Source organism: Myxine glutinosa, chromosome 1, assembly GCF_964187855.1.
Source record: "Myxine glutinosa chromosome 1, kmMyxGlut1.1, whole genome shotgun sequence".
NCBI classification, from domain to species: Eukaryota; Metazoa; Chordata; class Myxini; order Myxiniformes; family Myxinidae; genus Myxine; species Myxine glutinosa.
In genome coordinates, this window is record NC_136261.1 from 397,945,888 (window position 1) to 397,970,017 (window position 24,130).

General features: G+C 51.2%; 1 protein-coding gene across 1 annotated transcript in view; it reads left to right on the forward strand.

The window, feature by feature from the left end:
• LOC137419668 (uncharacterized) overlaps positions 1–24,130 on the forward strand; it is a 160,789-nt gene that overhangs the window by 123,180 nt on the left and 13,479 nt on the right. The gene's annotated exons all lie outside the window — the stretch shown is intronic.

Consider the following 24,130-nt stretch of genomic DNA (forward strand, 5'->3'; position numbering starts at 1 on the left):
GATAGATAAGGCTGCGGGGACTTGCGCCGCTTCCCTCCATTCTGCGCGTTTAGGGATTTTAGATTTTGGAATCTGCTATTGAGCTTCCGCCTCGGATTTAAAGCCTTCGTGATCGGCAACCGCTATCGCCTGATATAAATTTCGGCCGTTGCGTGACATTTGGTTTCAGGAGAGTGTGATTCGAACTGTCGGACAAATTTTATTGTCCGCGGCGAGACATCGACACGGTCGGGCGTACATCGCGCCCGACGTTCGAATGCTAAATTTTTTTATAGTCATGGCAGAGAAATTTCATAGTCGATTGGACATATGGAGCGTGATATCGCGTCTTCGACAAATTTAAGTTGTGTGTTTTTGGAATTAAAATAAATACACGCGAGGGGAATGACCTTCAGAAAAGCAGATGTCGGAGATCGACGAGATCGACGAGATGGAGGTACGTAGCGAGGCCTCATTCAGTGGAGGGAGTGAGCCGGAAATAGGGAAATTAGATTTGGAGGTGAGTCTTGGAACCTCCCCCGTCCTGAGTACAAACTTACCCCCCTCCCCTACCGGGGAGTCGGGAGCAGTAGGAGTGGCCCCGCCAACCAACCAGATGTTGGGTCAATTGCTTTGGAAAATGGAAGGAATGGAAAAGAACAATGAGCGAATGGGTGAGCGATTGGGAAATCAAATTCGGGGAATAAATGATAAGATGGGAGAAATGAGGGCCGATAGTGAGCGAATGGAAAGCAAAATGGAGTCCCAGGGGAATGAATGTAGGGAAGGAATGAAGGGAATGAGTGATCGATTGGAGGGAAAAATTGAAGGAGTGGGAAATATAATTGACAAATGGACAAATGAATTGAAGGAAGGACGAACGAATGGTGCCGACGGGGCTCAGGAGCCAGGAATGGCAAAATTGGGAATTGCACCGGGAATGGCAATTGAAGTAAATGGGGAGACTGCAGGTGCAGAGGTAAATGTGGAGTGCCCACAGGTGAATGGGGAATGCACACAGGTGAGTGTGGAATGCGCACAAGTACATGGGAAGACAGAATGTGAAAATTGTAATAGGGAGTGTTTCCCACCTGGTGGCCTGGTTGTTTGTCGGGACCGGGTGGATGTCACAACACACCAACAGGGAGATGAATTGGAATTGGTGCAACACAAGGGCGGTGGTGCAGAGCAAGTGGCGGTCCGTGTAATGGAGCCGGATTGGGTATTTATTTGGGATATTGATGAAAGCCTGGCGGGGCCAGAAATGATTTGTGATTATGAGGATAATTTGATCCAGCGGCTGGGGACCTGGGACAGTCCCATGGAGGTAGGGTTTGACCAGGCCCAAAGGAGCCTGGGTAATGAGGTGAGACGGTCCGAGGAGGTGGTTGGAATAACCAAGGGGACCCTCACCGTACACTACGATTTGGTAACGGCGGCTCCAAAATTGCACAACCAGCAGGGGGCGCATTTTGACTCCGGGCTGGATTTGGACTTTGGGGAGTCGGGAGATAGAGCCTCTGAAGATTTGGTCCCTGTAGGGAATTTGGACCAGCTGCAGGGAGGGGCAGAACAACCTGTGATAGAGGTTGTTACCTGCAGCTGCGGTGGTTGGACACCTGGAGCCAAAATTTCTAAAAGGAAATTTAAAATTAAATTTAAATGGGAGTTTGATTTGGCGCAGCCATGGGGAGAGTTGGTCCCCGGGCTGTGGGATTTGGACATGGAGAGGTCATGGGTGATGGCCTCGGGCAAAAGTTGCCCCTTTCAAAATTTTGGGATGCCAGCCAGCTTGGGGGCTGTGCTGGCGAGATTTGGGTGTGGGGTCCAGCCATGGGTGTCAGGGTACGATCTGGGCCCCACGGGGGTCTGGTGGAGTGTGGCATCCCTTGTCCGTCGGGGCGCCATCCGAGCTGGTGGCTCAGGCCGACAGGGTCACCGGATCCTGGTGGGGGTTAAGACCTTCAGAGGGGTCCGAGGTGGTCTCTCAAGCCTGGGATGGCATTTATTGAGGACCACTCGGGGGAGGTGTTGTGGGTCGCGCTTTGGTGGTGGCACTGTGGACGGCCAGCTTGGGCCTGATGTAGTGACCACCCGGGCATGCGGCCTGGCACCCTCCTGAGACTTTGGGACAACCAGCATGTGGTTACCTGGCATGGTCGTTGGTTTATGGACTCGGGTCGAACCGAATGGACAGGGATGGAAATAGCCTGCTGGACAACCATTGGGGCATCTGTGGAACGTGATGGTGTGAGATTGACCTTCCACAGATGTTCCGTTATGATTTATGGACTCTCAGTTTGGGAAGAGAGCCATGGGAATGTGAATCGGTAATGTGTAACGAGCTGAGCATATGGGCCATGCTCGGCTGGCATGTGTATGGCAAAGCATCTTTCTTTGGTGAGATTAGTGAATTGTGGAAAATGTTTGGCATGGGTAATCTGTGGGTTAGATGCAAATTTAAGGATGAATTTTGTGAAGAGAAATGGTGGACACTACAGTGACGCCATTATTGATCCAAGTGTGTTAGACTAAAGTGTTGGAGGCTGTGATAAAATTGATAGGGTAGCAGGACACAGCTTTTGACTGGTTGCGGGGGCAACTGTGCTGATATTTGGGACGCGGGATCATGGGGATCTAGTTGTGTAGTTGAGGGTCAACGTGGTGCTATGGGTGTCCGAGGTGTGTGGACCATGTCTTCTGGGTGGATCTCCTGGTGGAGCATGGCTGTTGACTGGACCTTGGTGTGGTCAAGTGTGGGTAAGCACTGGGGGGCTGCAGTTCTGTGGTCGGACTGGGGGATGATGTGGAGGTGCAGGGGACGTGGCTGTAGGGATGCCACGCATTGCGACCGTGCCACCCAGGGCCGAGGTTGTGTGTGCTGTAGTGTGTGTTGTGGCAGCAAGTGCTCACCACATTGACCAGCTGGGGCTGGTGCAGCTGTGTTCCTCGCGGGGGGGGGGGGGGGCAAAGGATGGATTGGTGGGTCGCACCCTTATGGACACATGGGCCATGTTGGCGTTTTGACTGCTCACCTTGTCCCGATGGCCCTTGCACGGTAGAGGTGCAGAGCTGTCATGGCCACTGGTTGTTGTGTAGTGATGATCACCGTTGGATGCGGATCCATATACCTGCCAGTATAGTGGGACAAAAGAGAAATTTGGAAGAATTTGGGAGGCCCAATGTGAAATTTTGGGATTGTGAAGGGTGGATTGCACTTTGGATCTGACCAACCGGTAGTTACCTGTACATCAAGGTGAGGTGAGTGTTTTGAGGAGTACTATCCCAGGCTTCAGGACTTGCTTGGTAAATTGGGGGACATGTAAGTTGGAGTTGGGAGGCGGGTGAGAGCGATGACATGGCCGGTGAGGGGGATGGAATGCGGGCCACAGTGTCTTTTGGGTGGCGTATGTTTTTGTGTCGTGGTTATGTGTTTTGATGTGGTCGTGAGAGTGGAAACTGAGGATGAGTGATTATTATTGACAATGAGTGGTGATTATTGTGTTGGAAATGGAATTGTAATGGTTTAAATGTGAATTGGGGATTTCACATGTGGCAGGCCATGGCAAAGCTTTGAAACATCTTTTGTACCATCCATGAAATTGTGCCGTGTGGTGTTGAGAATTGAATGGCAGTGAGGGAGGAAGTGTGTTTTGGGGTCTTGTGGGTGGGGAAGGTGTGTGTCCACAGGTACTGATCAAGCTCTGAGGAGCGATTCCTGCGGCCCCCCTTTGTGGCAATTACCCCTGGTAGCCGGTGGTAACTGGAAATTGGAGCTCGTCGGTGGAGGGTCTGGTTGGGTGCCGTGGGGTGAGGAAGTCCCCCAGTGATGCGTGTTGCTGCGCTGAAGCAGGAGGCCGCGGAGGAGCCTGGTGTGTGTGGAGACCCTCACCGGCGAGGTAACGGCGGAATGGGGCTGTCACGGGGCCAAGAGGTAAAGGGAGGGGGCGCAATGAACTTGTAGGTCGGTTGACTTGTTTTTGGGACTGCTGCCACCACAGCCTGAAGTGCCCCCACCATCTTTTTGTGCGGTTCCTCCCCGCTGCCTAGTTGAGGAATGCACACCCATGATTATGACATCAATGCCATGGTCCTGCAGGGGGGATAAAATAAGAGCTTTGTTGATTTTTTAAATGTAATGATGAGTTTCGGAATGAGTATGAGTGGATAAGGGGTTTGTGTTGCATGAATGTGGGCGAAATCCACCGAGCCATGTCACTCACCTGTAACACCTGGACAGGGCCCGTGGAAATTTAAGGGGGCATTGGGGATGGCCCCGCAGGTAAGGTTGTGTCTTGTGGCATCTACAGGGGGACGTGGGCTGTATACCGGGGTATGTAAAAATGTTTTGTGGAGTTTTTGAATTTTTGAGTAAGGTTAAGTTTTGTGGATAAGGTAGATTTTTGCATGTTGTTTGTTACCTCCCTCCGCAGGAACAATGAAGACCATTGTAAATACATGATTGCATGACGGTTAAGGGGTTTAGTTGTTAAGGAAGTGTAGGTCGGTAGTCCGTCCGACTCACTTCCCACAGCCCTTCCTGATTTATTTCATAGGTTAATGAAGTATGTGACTAAGTGTTGAGGCTGGAATGGTAGAACCTGCAGTGAACCTTGCAGGAGCTACGGTTCCGTGGGGGGGGGGGGGGGGGGGGGGGGAGGTGGTTGTTACAAATTTGGTAGAGCAATATGTAGATCTGAGTAGGTAACGTGCTTTGAGATGTCGCGATAGGGAATCTACCTGTAATAAGTCATGTGTAGGCGTTTTGTCGGCTAAGATGTATGATTGTGAATCTACCAGGAGATTCGTGTTAAGTAGTGTAGGGATTAATGAGTAGAGCCCTTGTATGTCTCACCTGGTAGTCAAACCTTTGTCCCTTATGGCACTGCAGACCACTTAAACATTAGTTAGGGCCTTTAGTACAACACGAAATGACGCCTTCCCCCCTGACATGACTTAGGAAGAAATCGGGCTAGAACACCACCACAATTGGCCGCCACCATTTACACCTCTGAGAGGCCTACCCGACTCGCATAGCACGTGCTGTGACCAAGGAATAGGGGGACGGGAGTGGAGTGACGCAGTGGGCATGGCCCTGGATGAGCCGGCGAGTCGGGTGAGGCTCTGATTGGCAGAGCAGTGCGCCAAAGCTGACATCGGCCAGAGATATTAACGGGGGCCGGACGCCATTTCGGGCAGTGAGTTCAGTGCAGATCTGATCCTGAGTTGAGCAGGAGGATTGAGAGAGTCGAGTTCCATTTCTGAGTCGAGTTGAGAGAACGCCAGACAGTTCGTTTGAGGTGCGCACGGGCAGAGTTGGTAGTTGATCCAGATCAGTTGGATTCCTGGCAGTTAGCAGTTCAGCGCAGTTGATCCCGAGCAGTTGGATTCCTGGCAGTGCATTGCAGAGCCCAAGTCCGTTTTGAGCAGTTGGGGTTGAGATGCGGCAGGACTTTGGTCCGAGTCGACCTCGTGTGGAGCCGCGAGCCGGCGTGGGATGCGTGGCGTTTGGAGTGAGGCCTTGTGGGACTTGGAACGAAGGACCTCGTGGTGTGCGGTCGGGCCAGGCGGGGTGGTGTTGGACAGCAGCCAACAAAGACGACGAGACAGATAAACCCGTGCTCCGCGTACACTTGACATAAAAGACGTGTTTCTTTGGTATTAATATCCCCTCGTCTCGTTTTTGATATCTGGTGTGCGGGATCCCGATTTAGAATAGTTCATCACCGGCACGTATTTTCCTGTCCCTGCCTGTTATTCAGTAAACCCTTATATTACTTTTTGTACATAATCCCTGAACGCAGTTTACCGGGTGAATGATTTGATAGATAAGGCTGCGGGGACTTGCGCCGCTTCCCTCCATTCCGCGCATTTCAGGATTTTAGATTTTGGAATCCGCCATTGAGCTTCCGCCTCGGAGTTAAAGCTTTCGTGATTGGCATCCGCGATCGCCTGATATAAATTTCGGCGGTTGCGCGACAATATTATTTGACTATATATATATATATATATAAATATATATATATATATATATATATATATATATATATATATATATATATATATATATATATATATTGTTGCGGTTTTTAGAACCCACACTTTCTTGTAAATATCCCATCATTAAAAGGTTAAAGGTTGCACCCCTAGTTAGGCCACAAGCAACACGTAGGCCACCATAGGACTTCAGTTATTTCATTAATATGTGTTTAGATAAGGCCGTGTTTCCAATAGTTGAATCTGCGTTGTGTCAATCAAATAAGAAATAGGCCCCATTCCGTTCGTGTTGCAACCTCGCTCTCCAAGCGACGCCATTACGCGTGCTCCAGTCTGCCCTATGGCTCTCCCAAATTGATACGCGCCTCTGCCAGCAGCAGCTGCCTTAGCGCTCGCTCAACGCCACCATAAGCCACGCTGTGAGGCCTGAAAAAGGGGGCGGAACGCCGAGAAGGTGTGGCCACATCAACTCACCATCAGGGCATAGCCGGTAAGCCCTCACCAGCCAACCAGGGCTGAAGGGACATCACTGGCAGGCGTGGCTTTTGGGCGCGCGGAGTGATCGCTGGTCGAGTTATGTAAGCGCGAACGCAAAGCCCTTTCACAGGACTTTCTGGACGAATGCGCTTGATTGCTTTGCGAAGGGACTTGCTGGGAAACACGCATTGTTAAACAGGACTTATGCGGAGAAGGATCTGTGCGCATTAAAGAGGGCTGCGCATAGAACTGTGGTGATTGTGTGAGAGAGCTCGCCTTCACTTACTGATCGGGAGAGCGCACCTTTGTTAAAGGAGGACTTTGGAGAGGGGGCGTTTGGCACGAGGGTGCACATATTACGTACGCAGGATATCAGCTTCCCCCCGTTATATAAACTGTCCGGTCGCGTTCCATTATACGTGGAGCTGCCTGCCGGGTTTCGCCCGCTGGACCGGAGCCTGGACTGGAGCCGACCGGAGCCTGGACCCCATCGCCGGACCTTCCGCCCTACCATCTACAATCTGCGTGTGAGTGTCTGAGACGGGCCCGTTTGTCCTGGGTATTAAGAGTAAGACTGTCTAAGACTGCCCTGTGTGCTGCTTCTTCCTCTTCCTATCCTGTACATTCTTTCGTTTCCTCTTCTTCTTGTAAATTGTTCATAAACCAATCTTTGTTCTTCCTATTTTCTGGGTTTCCGCTCCATTCGATCGCATCCATCCTTTCTCTCATTGGGTAAACATGGCACGATTGCAACCGCTATAATCGGGTTTAGTCCCTGTTAACGGCCCGAATCGTGGCTCGCTTCGCTCTGCATGTCCATTAACGCCATTGTTCAGGCAGGAGTTATTTCCCTGCTTCACGGTCGGTGTTAGTAATTAGGTATTCGGACTAAGTCGAAGGATAACCCTACCTAATACCGACCGGAAGGAGCGTATAACTTCCAGGACTCGGGTCGGCTAGATAAAAGGACAAGGGGATTAACCCCCCTTGATAAGGTGAGAGCCGACGTCCGAGATCCGCAACAATTGGTAGTCAGGAGTGGGGATTTGGAACCTGGGACTACATTTTTTAGACCAAATTTTGGACACCAATTGTGCATATATGCCGCAACAATTGGTGTCGGGGAGTGGGATTTGGGACCCCAACCAAATTTTTTTAATATCTGGACAAAATTTTGTCAAAAATTACGAGCGGCCGAAATTTTTCATAAACATCTAAATTAAATCGTGCCATGGATAACCAAGGCGGTCGGATGCCAGTGGGGGTAAATGAGGACGTAGAAGAGGAGTTAGAATTAACCCAGGACCCCAGGGAAGAACAATTGGGGGGAATGGAGGAGGAAAATGAAGAAGGTGCGGCAGTGGGGGTTGCAGGCACACAAAATGGCGGCGCCTCGCACGTGGTCGTGGCAGCTGAGGCCACTGTGCGACCCGGGTGCAACATTGAATTATACTTAATTCAGTTAATGGCAAAAATAGACTCCCAAAAAGATGAGATGAAAGCTCAGGGTGAGAAATTGGGAAGCCAAATTGGGGGATTGATTAAGGAGATGGGAGAAATGAGGGCCAATAGTGAGCAAGTGGGAAACCAAATTGTGGCATTGAGAAATGGGTTGAGTAATTTGGAAAATAGAATGGGGGAGCAATTGGGAAGCCAAATTGGAGGGTTAGAAAGTAAATTGGGGGGATTCGGAAGCAAATTAGGGAGCCAGTTGGAGGACGTAAATGGCCAAGCCCGAGAAATTAATGAGGGGTTGGTGAGGGAGAAAGCCAGGTATGAGATAAAACATATGGGGAAGGACAGAGCCCGCGGGTCAAACAGGAAAGGAGCATTTGTACACAACGAGGTCGCGTGGTGTGAGGAACGCGGGTTAAGCGAGGCTGAGCAAAGCGCAGATACGTGGACGGGGGTAGAAATCGTGACCGGGGTATAGAGAAGCCGACGGCCGCTGAATTGAAAAATCTTATTTTATGTGCACCAGCAGTCGTCGAGCTTAATAAAGAAAATAAAATAAAATAAATAACCGAAATTGGGGCGGAAGAGATGGCGGATTTAGAAGAGCAACAGCGGAGGGAAAAGATGGAATATGTACAAAGTCTGTATTCACATCGTGATGCCGTGCTTCGTAACCAAAATGAAAGTTTGCAGCTGGTGCGTGTGGAGAACAGGATCCCAAAGGTAAGCCGGGCTGTATATGGTGCGAAAAGGTTTGGCGCGAGAGGATTTTTCACGCGCTTGGGATCCCGGCGTAACCCGGGCGCTCGTAGAAGGTCCGTAGTGCACTGTATGGAAGTGAAAGGAGCGCGTGTAAGAAAAAAGTGTGCGTCGAGGCACGAGTGTATTACAGAGAGTGAGAATGAATGCACATCAGAGTGTATGTGTGATGAATGCAGGACAGAGTGTGGGTTGGAAGAGTGTGACATGGAGTGTGAGATGGATGAGGAGCGTGTGCGAGAATGCACACCTGGGATGGATGAGGAGCGTGTGCGAGGATGCACACCTGAGTTGGTTGTGGCGAGTGTGCGGGGATGCACACCAGAGCACGTGATTGGGTGTGCGACAGGAGATTGCACACCTGTCGGTAGGTGTGTGCTGAGTGGGTATGTGCAAGAGTGCACACCCATGAGTGTTACGGAGTACGTAACGGTGGAGAGTGCACGTGAGGAGTGCATGGAAGAAGGGTGTGTCACAGAGGAGTGTGTGATGATGGAGTGTGCAAGTAGAATGAGTGCACAAGAATGTGCGCGAGAGTGTGGAACGGAAGGGTGTGCATGAGAGCGTGAGGTAAAAGAATGCATGAAGTGTATGGAGACGCCTGGATGTGCGAGTGAGAAAAGGAACGCGTGGTGTGAGCATGCGAGTCGAGCATCGACACTGACCGGGGCAGCGGTTAGGCTGACGGATAGCCGATGCGAGCTCTTGGGGCGTGCTTTTCTTTGTGTGCTGCGGGGATCGTTGCCGCGGCACTTCGGCAAGGAGCGCCGTGCACGATTCGGGCCGGGCTCTGCCCTGTATGGTCGGTGTAGCGACGAGTGGCACGATTCCGGGGGAGATAGGCCAGGTCGGACCTTCACCCCCTGGCGGGTGCGGTGCTCCGACCGGGGGAGGTTGGGTCATCGGGCTGGAGACCGAAAGGCTCTGCGCCGGGATGGACCTTGGAGCCTCGGTCCGAGTATGCCTCCTCCCCAGAATCGAAAATGCCGGACGGACCCAACCTACAGGAGACTGACCATCCGCACGCATAGCCGGCTTTTCGAAGCCGAGCTGTGAAAATGCATTCCCGCATGAGAGGCTCAAGTATAGTGGACATTTGATAAACTAGGGCATGCCCGTACTATATATATATCTAAAATTATATCCCCCCCCCCTCTATTTACATGAAATGGTTTGGTCCAAAGCGAACGGCTTGCGAGTACGGTGACAATCCCCCCCCCCCCCTCTATTTACATGAAATGGTTTGGTCCAAAGCGAACGGCTTGCGGAGTTTGGTAAAGAAATCGCCATAGCGTGCACAAACGCGCAGGAAAGCGAAAGAATCGCAAATTAGTTTTAATTAGTTTTAAAACATAGTTTAACGCCAACATAGTTTGCCAACGTGAAATAAATGAATACGCTCTCAAATGTGCCGTCCGAGGCAGAGTCTGTTCGGCACGTTCAGCACACGTGATAGCTCGCTGCTCTCTGATTGGTTGAATCGTTTTTTGGACATAGCTCGGTAACTACTTGTCCGATTAATATGAAACCTTGAAAAGGCACATCCTCGGGTCCCCAGCAATATACCTGGCAAGTTTCAAGTATATCGGACCCGTGGTTGTCGAGAAACAGCGGTCACAGACAAACACACAGACATACACACATACACACACACACACACACACAGAGATTACTGGAATTATAGATAGATAGTAGTTGTTGTGAAAATCAACCAGATCCACAACTTGTCCCATAGGTAGGTTTAATCTCAATTAGATCTTTGACATCATCCTGTAAAATACAATCATGCAATAGATATCAGGATCTTGGTATCATACTGAGCAGACCGATAATAATAGACAAAGCAAGCGAGTCTAGCATATATGTGCGAGTCTAGCATATACGTACCATTCAAGACTACATGTAAAGTAAATGTCACAGGTGTGGCTCCGCGTCGCGGACATCCCAGGTTTTATAGACGCCCCTCAGTAGCTGAAGCGAGTAACTCTCCTGGGTTCAACTTTGGTATAATTTCACTACATTCTCCCCGCCGTTAGAACTATACTGCCGCTAGGCAGATCGCAAGCGTGCATCAGCATTAATTGATTAGGGTATGTCATTCCATGTCAGTCGGTCCACCCGTAGCGGTCGGGGTGGCGAACGACCCTGCCAGCCCGCGTCCGGAAACTACCGGGTGCGGCGTCCCCAAGCCCGGAGTCCCCGTCGGAGTAGCCGCTGGAGGCAGGTGTCGGAGGGGAACCCCAGAGCCTTCAGGCAGGGGTGTAGGTGCTGAGAGGGGTGATGGCAAAGGTTCCATAGAGGAAGCTTCGGTAGAGTCCATAGACTCGTAGATCAGTTTGTCGATATCCCGATAAGGGTCGATGACCCCACAAGGGGCGAGATGGCGTACGGAGACAGTGGACTTGCGTCCATCTGCCGTCAGCACACGAGCATGCTCGGGATTAGCCTGGAGTACCTGCACCTTATCCACAAAGGGGTCGTACTTGCTCGTGCGCACCGCTCATTTGAGATAAGCCGGCCCTGGCCCAGCGAGCCAGCTGGGTAAAGATCGGATACTACCCGAGCTTCTAGGGTGGTGGAACAGTCGCTCATGAGGAGTCTGGTTGGTGGCCGTACATAGGAGAGCCCGGATCGAGTTCAGAGCCGCAGGTAGCGACCAAGCCCATTTATCGAGGCCCCGGCCGAGGGTCCGGAGGCTTAGAGTGACGGCCCTCCATATAATCCCATTGAAGCGTTCGATCTGCCCATTCATCTGGGGTCTGTACGGTGTGGTGTAACTCGAAGCAACATTATTTTGGAGCAAATAACCCCTCACCTCCTGCGACAGGAACACCGCACCCCGATCGGTATGCACGTAGGCCGGATACCCAAACATAGAAAACAAATTCTGCAGGCACCGTATGACCGTGGCAGCCGTCATATCCCCGCACGTATAAGCAAAGGGGAATCGCGAGTACTTATCAACGATAGTGAGCAGATAACGAGAGTTGCTCGACACCAGCAGCGGTCCTTTGAAATCCATCGCCAATCTCTCCCACAGTCTAGTAGCCCTAACCAGCGACCCCATGGGAGGGTTGTAAAAATGCGGTTTGAGTTCCGCACATATAGCGCAGTCACGGCAGATCCGGCGGATGTCCTCAACCGAGTATGGCAGATTACTACTACGCACAAAATGAGCGAAACGCGTCACCCCCGGATGACACATAGTGTCGTGCAGAGTGCGCAGCCCCTCCAAAGTTACGATCCCCGCGCACGTAGCCGGCCTCGATAAGGCGTCAGCGACCAGGTTATCCTTCCCCGGGCGGTATTTGATGGTATAGCAGAAGTCGGCGAGTTTGATACGCCAGCGAGTGATTTTCTCATTCTTAATACGTTGAGCATGCAAGGTGTCATACATGAACGCAACGCTTTGTTGGTCCGTGATGATTTGGAAGCATCGCCCGAGTAAGTACGGTCGCCACCGCCGAATCGACTCGACGATCCCGTATGCTTCCTTTTCGACAGACGAATGCTTCCGCTCAGCGTAGGTGAGTCCGCGAAAAGAAAGCCACCGGGCGCCCCCATTGGGAGAGAGTCGCCGCTATCGCATGATCCGAGGCATCACTTTCTATGACGAAAGATGCGCTCTCGTCGATTGTCGCCACAGCGGCGCCAGCGATGTCGGCCTTAAGGCCCCCGAAGGCCGCCGGGCTCATGGGGAATATGTCGCAGGCCACGAGGGGGCGGAGCTTTGCGGAGAAATTTTGCACCCACTTCGAATAGTGGGTGAACAGCCCGAGAGCACGCTTCAGCGAAGCTCGATCGCCGGGCGGGGCCATATCGAGCAAAGGTCGCAGACGCTCCTTATCCGGAGAGACAGAGCCATGGGTCACGGTGTACCCCAGAAGATCTATCGTGCGTTGAGAGTAATGACACTTAGCCTCATTCATGGTCAGGCGATACCTATGCGCGACCTCGAGGAAGCGCCTCAGATTAGCATCGTGATGCTCCTGGTCATACCCACAAACCGTAAGATTGTCCAGATAGACGAAGACATCTGTCAAGTTCTCCTTAGTAACGAGGTCGTCCATAGCCCTCTGAAAACAGCCGACCCCGTTCGTTACCCCAAAAGGTAATCGGGTGAACTGGTATAACCTTTGACCCGATTCAAAGGCGGTGTAGATGCGATCAGCCCTAGAGATGGGGATCTGATGATACGCACTACGCAGATCGAGAGTGCTGTAGACGGAGTACTGGGCCACCAGTCGTACTAGCGCATCCATCCCCGGTAAGGGGTAGGCGTCCAGCTGTGTAAAGCGATTAACCGTCTGTGAGTAGTCGATTACCATGCGCCGGCGATGGGCCTCACTTCGCACCACTAAGCCCTGGGCCCGCCACGGCGACCGGCTAGGTTCGATGACACCGTCCTTTAAGAGTTGGGCCATTTCTTCCGCAATGAATTGCGCGTCCGCTCGTGAGTAGCGCCGCGATTTTACTGCTACAGGAGCGCAGTCAGTGGTCAGGTTGGGGAACAGCGAAAGAGGCTCAATTTCCATTTTCACTAGTGCACACAGCAAGCGTGTCCGTCCCACCGAATTCAATTTCCAAACGTCCATGTCGCTTAAGGAAATCTTGTCCTAACAGGATGTCGGCACATAAGGCAGGCAAGACCATGAGATGTACATCGGAGAACATGCGTCCCTTTATCACAAGTTTTAATCGACATTCCCCCTTCGTGCTTAGCCGAAGTCCCTGGGAGGCCATGAAGATCCGTCGTGTAGTCCCGATGACCGGCCAACCATGTTGACGCACCAGCCGCTGATCGATGAAACTATCTGTAGATCCTGTGTCGATTAGGGCCCGTGCAAAAATGCCTTCGACCAAGAGAGGGATAATGGCCTGGTCAAGGCCAGAAGATCCGGCAGGTATTGCGCCATCCGAGCGAGAAGATCGCGCCTCACGCGTGGATCCCACACCGGCTGCAGTTTTCCGGTCGTCGAAGGAGTCTCCGGAGGGCCCCCGTGCCAAACGCATAGTTGGATGTGCCGATCCAAGAGCATGTAATTCGTACGAGCCACCGTCAGATGGCGCTCGTGTCACGTGCGAAACATCGCAGTCAACATGTGCTCGATCAAGAGCGTGTAATTCGTACGAGCTGCCATCAGAGGGTGCTCGTGTCATGTGCGAAAGATCGCAGTCAATTGTACTTTCACTACCGTCGGACGGCGCATGCGCAGGAGCTTTCAAAGCTGGCACTTTCTGTTTGTTTGAGGAAGGCGTTCGAACGCCAGTCAAGGTCGATCGCGCCACGGCCGGTCGCATTCGCGACATTTGTTGTGGCGGCCCGATGTATTTCACCAAGGACATGCGTGCAGCCAGGGGCCCGGGAGGAGGAGGGCAGCTCATCAAGGCCGGGTGAGGCGCCCCGCTCCGTGCTCGGTCCGCTGGCTCGGCGATTAGCCCGTTCAAGGTCGTGCATGCTCGTGTGCCCCGCGCGGCCTTCTTGCAGACTTTAGCAAAGTGTCCTTTTGTAGAACACAAATGGCATATGGCTTCCCGAGCCAGACATGCTGACCTGGGATGCTGCCGGTTGCCACAAAAGTAACACGTCGCTTTCCGGTCAGGCCTGGGCCGGGCTGCTGTAGCTGCAGCTAGGCCGGAATCCGAGTCCACCTCGGGAGCGGCCAGGGGCTCGGCCGTAGTCGAGTCCGCACCCGTATCCTCGGCGGTAGCCCTCTCCAGTTGCGCGTGTTGAGTAGTCCCCGCATCGATCCGAGAGTGGTCATAAGCGGTGGATTGTTTCCGGGCCTCAGTGTAAACGTTGGCCACCTGTAGAGCCTCCGCGAACGTTAGGTCAGCTGTCTGCAGGAGCCTGAGTCTCAGATCTGTAGAGCTGATTCCGGAGACGAAAGCGTCTCGGACAAGATCGTCCTGGACTTGCTCGTGTGTCCGCACCTCTTGAGTACTGTCCGCGAGGAGGTGCCGCAGCTCCTGAGCGAAGCGGTCGATCGACTCGGTTGGCTGTTGATGTCGCATGGCGAGCAGATGCCGGTTGTACACCACGCTCCGCTTCTTAATGTAAAGGCGCTTTAACTCTTCCACGGCGGCATCGTACGTCATACATCGAACGATGCTCCTGTAAACGTTGTGGTCGACTTTGGTCTGTAGCACAGACAGCTTCGTTTCAGCGGTGGGTACAGCATCCTGGGCTCCAAACTGGTTCTCCAGCGTTTTGAGCCAGTGAGCGAACACCGAGCCCGACTCCTCAGCTTGTGGGTCGGAGCCGAGTATCGGCACGTTGATCATCTTGTGTCCCGCCATTTCCGTAGATCTTAATTCAGATTAAGTGTTGTGAAAATCAACCAGATCCACAACTTGTCCCATAGGTAGGTTTAATCTCAATTAGATCTTTGACATCATCCTGTAAAATGCAATCATGCAATAGATATCAGGATCTTGGTATCATACTGAGCAGACTGATAATAATAGACAAAGCAAGCGAGTCTCGCATATATGTGCGAGTCTAGCATATACGTACCATTCAAGACTACATGTAAAGTAAATGTCACAGGTGTGGCTCCGCGTCACGGACGTCCCAGGTTTTATAGATGCCCCTCAGTGGCTGAAGCGAGTAACTCTCCTGGGTTCAACTTTGGTATAATTTCACTACAGTAGTAATGGCGATGGTGATGTAGAGGGATGGTGGCTCTACCATCCCTCACATCCTTGGGGGCAGAGGAGCTATAGGTTTATGGGGTTTTGGCAGTGCAAGCTAGCCATTGAGGGTTAGGATAATGTTAGGAATTTAGAAAGATGACTTTAGGTGACCGAGAATTAAGTAGTGACATTGTACCTCTAGTGGGGATGTAGAGTAGAGTAGTTGGTTGAAAATGACGAGGGAGTGCATAGTTTAATAGGATGATGGGGAAGCACGAGTTTTAGGAGAAAACCAGTTAGCCAGATGAAGCTGTGTGTGTGAGAAATTGTGTTTGAGGTGTGTGAGCACAAAAGGTGTGCCAGGAAAAGAGGTGTGTGGAATGAATGGTGTGGAGTGAGTATTGTGGGATGAGTGGAGTGGAGTGCATGGCGCAAAGGAGTGGATGGGGGAAGGATGGACCCCTTCACGAATACCCGGGAAGGGTAGTTTAAAGTTAGGTAGAGGGAGTAGGTAAATTGGTTGGATATTGACATCTGGGGTGCGGAAAGTAGCAGAGTACTACTTGGATGGGTGCATTAGTGTGTGGAATGGCTGGGCGTGTGGCCTGTTAGTGCGTATGGTTGGTTGAGCACTCCACCACTGGTAGTCTGTCGGCCAGGTGAGGCCGCAGGTAGGCTCTGGGAGCCAGGTTAGAGTTCCGGTAGAGTTCAGTGGGGCGCGAGGATCCAGAGGAAAGACCCGGGTAGCCCAATGCCAGAGAGGGCATCGAGGGGGTAAGTGCCAGGGAGGGCCTTCCCCAGGTAGGTTAGGGTGAGGAGGTAGGCAAGCTCGGGTGGCGACGTTCAGTGGCGGAGGTGCGCAGGTAAGTAGGACCTGCTAGGGGAGCCACACGACCCAGCCCCGAAATTGTGCGAGGGCACAGTATAGAAAAATCGGGGGAGTGAGACCCCAAATTGGTGAGCACCACAGTTTGGTCAATGGGAATTGGTTTCTAGAACCACATAGAGTAAAGTGGCCAATAGATTGGCAGGGCAAGACCCCGGGTAGTTTAACAGTGTTAATGTCATTTAGAAGCATAGCTAGGAGAAAATCTCTTCGCACCATCCGCATCCACTCACCAAGGTGACAGGACTCCACACCTGGTTTTGTGAACGATTTGGAATGGAAGACGCATCTTGACATGGGTGAGACATTGTGGTTATTCCATCTCTTCCTCCTTAGGAGGGATTGATGATGAATTTGGCATTAGGGGGATATGGGGGACAAGACCCTAGCGACGGATTTGTAAATTGTGTAAATACGGGGAAGGGCAAGGGCAAGGGTAGTGTAGGCTGACATGGGGGGTGACGAACGAGTAGGGACGAGCTTTCTCGGCTCGCTCTCCCACACCCTTCATGTCTCATTGCCTTGTATGATGTGTACCCTTGCACCCTTGCCCCTCGCTAACTCTGCTTTGTCTTCCTTCCCCACTCATGGACCATCTTTTGTCCGAGGGGAGTGTGCAGGTTCCCTGTATTGTGCGCTCACACTCTTGCTGCCTCCTGCCTGCATTGATGCACCATATGGACCACATGTTCTGTGGCCTGGCACTTATGGACCACACGTTCTGTGGCCTGGCACCTCTGCTGGGACCGACCATTGCTGCCAGCGGTATCTGGCTTGCGGACCACTGTTTTAAGTGGCATCTATGCCCAGCAGTGGACCACCTGAGTTGGCACTGCTGGCCACAAATAAAAAAGCAGACGCGGTGTGTGCCCTTTTTATTAATTGAAACCACATCAAGCAAGAAGATCAAGCCAAGATACATCGGCCCAGCAGAGAAGCAAGAAGACATCATTCATCATTTTATTATTTTTGAAATGTTTGGTGCATTTTAATGATGGTGCTTTTTGGTGCATTTTTTTTATTATGGTGCATATTGGTGCATATGGGTATTGGTGTATTGGTGCAGTGCATGCCAATGGCATTTCCTCTTATCAAAACTTCTTCTCTTTTCCCCACAAAAGACAGGTCCTGGGTGCTAGTTTTGTAAATAATCAAATTATTAGTGTCTTGTAAATAATGCTCCCCACCGGCTCTATGTGTAGTTTGAGAATAATTCCGTAATTCTGTTAATTGTGGGCATGAGTCAGTTAGATAGGACGCAACGCAGCAGGGGAGACATATCTAGTGTTAAAACTGTCGCACTCAGGGTGAGGTCAAAAGTAGAGGGTAACCACACCTAAGTGTCACATTAATTTAAAAGATAGTCCTTTTGTTTCGGCTCGGGCTGAGCCTGGAAAAGGGGGGGGGGGTGCAGTGTTGCGGATTTTAGAACCCACACTTTCTTGTAAATATCCCATCATTAAAAGGTTAAAGGTTGCACCCCTAGTTAGGCCACAAGCAACATGTAGGCCACCATAGGACTTCAGTTATTTCATTCATATGTGTTTAGATAAGGCCGTGTTTCCAATAGTTGAATCTGCGTTGTGTCAATCAAATAAGAAGTAGGCCCCATTCCATTCATGTTGCAACCTCCCTCTCCAAGCGACGCCATTATGCGCGCTCCAGTCTGCCCTATGGCTCTCCCAAATTGATACGCGCCTCTGCCAGCAGCAGCTGCCTTAGCGCTCACTCAACGTCGCCATAAGCCATGCAGTGAGGCCCGAAAAAGGGGGTGGAACGCCAACAAGAAGGTGTGCCCACTTCAACTCACCATCAGGGCGTGGCCGGTAAGCCCTCACCAGCCAACCAGGGCTGAAGGGACATCACTGGCAGGCGTGGCTTTTGGGCTCGCGGAGTGATTGCTGGTCGAGTTATATAAGCGCGAACGCAAAGCCCTTTCACAGGACTTTCTGGATGAATGCGCTTGATTGCTTTGCGAAGGGACTTGCTGGGAAACGTGCATTGTTAAACAGGACTTGCGCGGAGAAGGATTGGTGCACATTACAGAGGGTTGCGCGTAGGACTGTGGTGATTGCGTGTGAGAGCTCGCCTTCACTTACTGATCGGGAGAGTGCACCTTTGTCAAAGGAGGACTTTGGAGAGGGGACGTTTGGCACGAGGGTGCACATATTATGTACGCAGGATACCAGCTTCTCCCCGTTATATAAACTGTCTGGTCACGTTCCATTACACGTGGAGCTGCCTGCCGGTTTCGCCCGCTGGACCGGAGCCTGGACCCCATCGCCGGACCTTCCGCCATATCATCTACAATCCCCGTGTGAGTGTCGGAGACGGGCCCGTTTGTCCTGGGTATTAAGAGTAAGACTGTCGAAGACTGCCCTGTGTGCTGCTTCTTCCTCTTCCTATCCTGTACATTCTTTCGCTTCCACTTCTCCTTCTGGTAAATTGTTAATAAACCCATCTTTGTTCTTCCTATTTTCTGGGTTTCCTCTCCATTCGATCGCATCCGTCCTTTCTCTCATTGGGTAAACGTGGCACGATTGCGCCCGCTATAATCGGGTTTAGTCAGTGTTAACGGCCCGAATCACGGCTCGCTTCGCTCAGTGTGTCCATTAATGCCGTGGTTCGGGCGGGAGTTATTTCCCTGCTTCACGGTCGGTGTTAGTAATTAGGTATTCGGACTAAGTCAACCGATAACCCTACCTAATACCAACTGGAAGGAGCGTATAACCTCCAGGACTCGGGTCGGCCAGATAAAAGGACAAGGGGATTAACCCCCCCCCCCCCTTGATAAGTGGAGAGCCGACGTCCGAGATTCGCAACTATATATATATATTGTTATGGATCTCTACGTCGGTCTTTCCCCCTTAAGAAGGGGGGATTAATCCCCTTGTCCGCGACTGACCGACGTGAGTCCTGGGGGTCCCAATGCTCCTTCCGGTCGGGAGCAGCCAGGATATTTGGTCTACAAAAAGTCCCAAGGACCTGAGTGCCACTCCTGACCGTGAAGCAAGGGAGGGACTCACGCTCGAACCCCGGTTTTAGATGGTCTAGTTGCCGGGCGGTTTTTAGCAACCCGAAGTTCGAGTCATTAGCATTCACTAACCCGATTCCGAAACGTTGGCCAAATCGTGCCACAGGTATTCAATTGGGAAAAGACAAGGATGACACGGATGTAAAGGAAAGAAGGCAGAGTAAGGAGGAACAAATACAATTTATTACTAACTAATTTTGTACAAGTCAAAAGTAACCAAGGAGAAGGAAGGATATTAAAATAAAGACAGAAAGAGGGACGGACCAGAAGGACACAGTGCAATTTCTAGCTGAAACAGACTTACTTATAACCCAGGACAGAACACACAAAACAAACTCACGTACACAAAAGGATGGAAGGACAGGAATCGTTTGGGACGGGAGAGGAGGGTCCAGGTAGATGGTGGCGTCGAGGTCCGGTTCCAAGCGCGCGCTCCGATCCACGCTTTGGGGTCGAGGCGAAAACCCGGCAAACACAGCTCTGCTTCACGTCTCACCGACCGGCAATAGGGCCTAGAGGGTCTCGGCCTATTGCCGCAATACAGGCACCCCCTCACGTCTCTCTACCACTGGCCTCAATCATCTCTTCGTGCCGCCGTGGGGATGTCGCATGCTTTCCCAGGACTCATCTGAGGTGGGGGGCGTCCCGCTGCGGGTTATATCGGCCACACCTTCTAACCTTTTTGAACCTCCCCGATCGCTCTTCCTCCGCCCTCTCAAGCCAAACCCCTCATGCTTGGTTGGTTGTAGGGGCTCTCCTGGCCCCACCCTCCGATGACGAGGTGGAGACATGCCTTTCTTTCCCAACTTGACCGCGTGCGTAATGGAGGTTTTGCGGCGAAAACCATAAAGCAGCAGCGGCGAATGCAGAAAACGGCACGTGGAAAACCACCCAATGCAGTTGGCCATTGATGACAAAAGGGGAATTGGAAGGGAATCTACCTTATTTGAATTCGGTGCAATGGAGTGTCAATTAATGGAAGACACAGCCTTAATCTAATACACATAATAAGGAGATAACTACTGAACAAGGAGGAAATCTATGATTGGCTACGTGTGGTATTTGGAATAACTACGGGCACGATCTTTGAGCTTTATACACAACAAATGGAGGAAGGAGGGTGATATTTTACAATTCATGACACTACAATTAAAAAAAAACACAGCAATTCTCAAATCCATAACAATATATATATATATATATATATATATATATATATATATATATATATATATATATATATATATATATATATATTGTTGCGGACACGGTTAAAGATGTTATTTTACCGAGCGGTTGGTATTACCGCGTCCGAACAGTTACTCCCCGATTAGAACCCGATTCCACCCGACGTTGACCAGATCGCACCACAGATATTCAATCGGGAAACCTCTAAAGCGACCGAAAGAGAATGAAAAGAGAAGAAGACAGAGTATGGAGGAAGAACAGATTTATTATACACACACAAGCAATGGATGGAAGAAGCAGTCACACAGCGAATCGTTAACTTACACTATTCATTTTACTTAACCCCAAGACAACGAGTAGGACAGACGACGTTCACACTTACACGGGGGATATTGCAGGCAGGTAGGGCTTGAGGTGGATTGCTGGAGAGGGAGGAGGGTCGGAGGCAGCAGCTCTCAATTCCTCGCGGTTTTGGCGGGAAAACCCTCCGTCGCGTATCCGCTGCTGTAGACGTCACGCGCTGGCTCGGCATACCTGCTCCTCTCCTTCTGGTGGAGCCGTCTCCCTCCTTTCAGCGCGTCTCTCCCAAGCTGGTTTCCTTTGCGAGTACCTCTCCTCTTTGGCTTGGAGCGTTTCGCATCCCACTGCTCCTCTTGGTGTCGCCTCTTCGCTCATCTCCCAGGTCATCTGGTGAAGCAGTCCCTTACAGTCGCTTTTATCACTCGGGGCGGAATCAAGCCGCCGGCTCCGAGGGCACGCCTACCGGGTCGCTCACCGCGGTGCTGATTGGCTGTTAGGGCTGGCTCACTCCTCCCCTCTATGACGAGGTGGAGACACGCCTTTCTTCTCCGAGGTTAGCACATGGGCAATGGCGGCTTGCGGGATTGAACACAACTCGCACCCTTTTGAAAGGAACTTTGGAGAGCGGAGATGATTTGGGGAAATTGGAAGGGCCTACGCTTATTTTGTTTGATACAATGCGAAGTCAATCTAGTGGGAAACACATATTTAACCTACATAGAATAAGGAAATACACTATTTAAAAAGATATATCGTGACCTGCGTGTAAGTTTCATGGAATTAACTAGGAGGACGGCTGCGACCATTATTTACATTAACAGGGTGTTACACATTACAAAACCATACTTTTTACATTCGTTACACTTCCTCCAAAATTGTTACACTTCTCAAAAACTGTTACACTTCTCAAATTCGTTACACACTTCTCAAAACCGTTACAATATATATATATATATATATATATATATATATATATATATATATATATATATATATATATATATATATATATATATATAATTTTATAAACAGGAATCAACTTCCTGCGAGGGGCTAAGTGTGAAAAAATTCTGACTCAATGCGGGGCTCGAACCACGGACCTCCATTGATAACGCGTCAACAGCCCACTGCGCTATTGAGCCAGCCGCAATCTCCTCAGAACTTTTCCACACTTAATACTGCGAGCTTTATCATGGCCGATGTCTTACGTGCCTGCTGGATAGACCCCGAATGTGAGCGTAAGTATATGCATGCGTATGTATGTGTGAATAAGTAGAAATGCATTGAAGATTAATTCAAATACAATTTTATAAACAGGAATCGATTTCCTGCGAGGAGCTAAGTGTGAAAAAATTCTGACTCAATGCGGGGCTCGAACCACGGACCTCCGTTGATAACGCGTCAACAGCCCACTGCGCTATTGAGCCACCCGCAATCTCCTCAGAACTTTTCCACCCTTAACACTGCGAGCTTTATCATGGCCGATGTCTTACGTGCCTGCTGGGCAGACCCCAAATGTGAGCGTACGTATATGCATGCGTATGTATGTGTGAATAAGTACAAATGCCTTCGTGATCGGCATCCGTGATCGCCTGATATAAATTTTGGCGGTTGCGCGCCAATATTATTTGACTATCCGTGGAATCCGTGGTTTAGCGTAGCGCGATCCGGCCAACGTTCGAGTGGAATCGGGTGAGTTGGGGGTAATCGGGTAAACTGTGCGAACACGGCGGCCATTCCGCTCGGTCAAGCAACATCTTAAGCCGTGTCCGTAACAATTGGTGTCAGGAGTGGGATTCCACAGGAGTTGCACACCGACCAGGGATGAAATTTTGAGAGCAAATTGCTAAAAGATGTGTGCAGTCTCCTGTCAATTCGGAAAACAAGAACAACGCCTTTAAGACCTCAATCTGACGGGATGGTGGAAAGATTCAACCGAACTTTAATCCAACAACTGGCACTGTTCACCGCCACCCATCAGGATGACTGGGACGAACATCTCCCTTATTTGCTCATGGCCTACTGAACCAGCCAGCACGGGGCCACCGCATGCAGTCCAGCGTTGCTTATGTATGGGCGGGAGTTACGGGCTCCCGCCGACTTGCTATGCGGTCCCGTGCCAGACACAGTGGTTAACCCGCCGAGGGAGGGGTACGCACGTCACCTAGAGGAAGGCATGGAGCTAGTCCATGCCTTCGCCCGCCGCCAACTCCATCTGGCGGGGGAAAAGATGAAGCGCAGGTACGACCACCGGAGCCAGGGGAGTCAGTACACTCCGGGGATGAAGATTTGGTTCTTCAATCCCCGGAGGAGGAAGGGTAGGTGCCCGAAACTCACCTCTCCCTGGCAAGGCCCGGGGGTCGTCCTGTCGCAAGTCTGTGACGTGGTAGTAAAAATCAAAATGGGGCCACGAGCCCTCCCTCGGATCGTCCACGCCGACCGGATAAGGCCTTACACCGGCGAGCAGGCGCCCCCGTGGATTGCCTCGGCTTTAGATGCCGAGGCGGGACCCAGTACCTCTGAAGAAGGGGGGCTTATTAGTGCCAGAGGACTGGGGGATTGATGAGCGATGGGCCCGGTGGGTAAGGGTGGCATCCCTGCCACCCTTCCCATGATGGGGGCGAAGGAGCACTAGGTTTATGGGGTGTATGGCAGTGAAAACTAGCCCGGGTGGGTTAGGATATTGTGTGTAGGGATCTAGCGAAGATGACATTAGGTAACGTTAAGGTTAGTTAGTGACAAGGATACCTGTAGAGGGGACGCAGGTAGATTAGAGGGGATGATAATGACGAGGGAGCGCAATAGTTTAAAGGGACGACTGGGAAGCGCAAGTTTCAGAGGGGAGTAGTTAGATGAGATGATGCTGTGTGAGAACTGGACAGGTGTGTGGAGCAGTGTATGAGTAGTGAGTGTTGTGGATCAGCGCGAATGCGCTTGGGGGAGAGAAGGGTGCAGGCGGCACCAAGTATGAGAACACAGGTGTGCAAGTACAGGTGTGTGGAATATATGGAGCAGAGAATGAGCGGTGTGGAGAGAGTTTGAGTAAGTGGTACGGAGTGGTGTGCATGGTGCGAAGGTGTGGATGGGGGAAGAGTGGACCCCTTTTCACGAGTACCCGGGGAGGGTAGTTTAAAGAATAGTTAGAAGGTATAGGTAAATTGTGGTTGGATATTGGCATTTGTGGTGCGGATGCAGAATGGTATTGTGGATGGGTGCATTGGTGTGGTGAAATTGGCTGGTCGTGTGGCCTGTTAGTATGAGTGTGAATGGTTGGGCACTCCGCCACTGTTAGATGTCGGCCAGGTGAGGCCGCAGGTGGGCTCTGGCAGCCGTTAGTGTCAGTGGGTGCCTGAGGATCCCGGGTGTGGATCGGGCAGCCCGTGCCAGAGAGGGCACTGAGGGGGTGAGAGGGCGAGAGG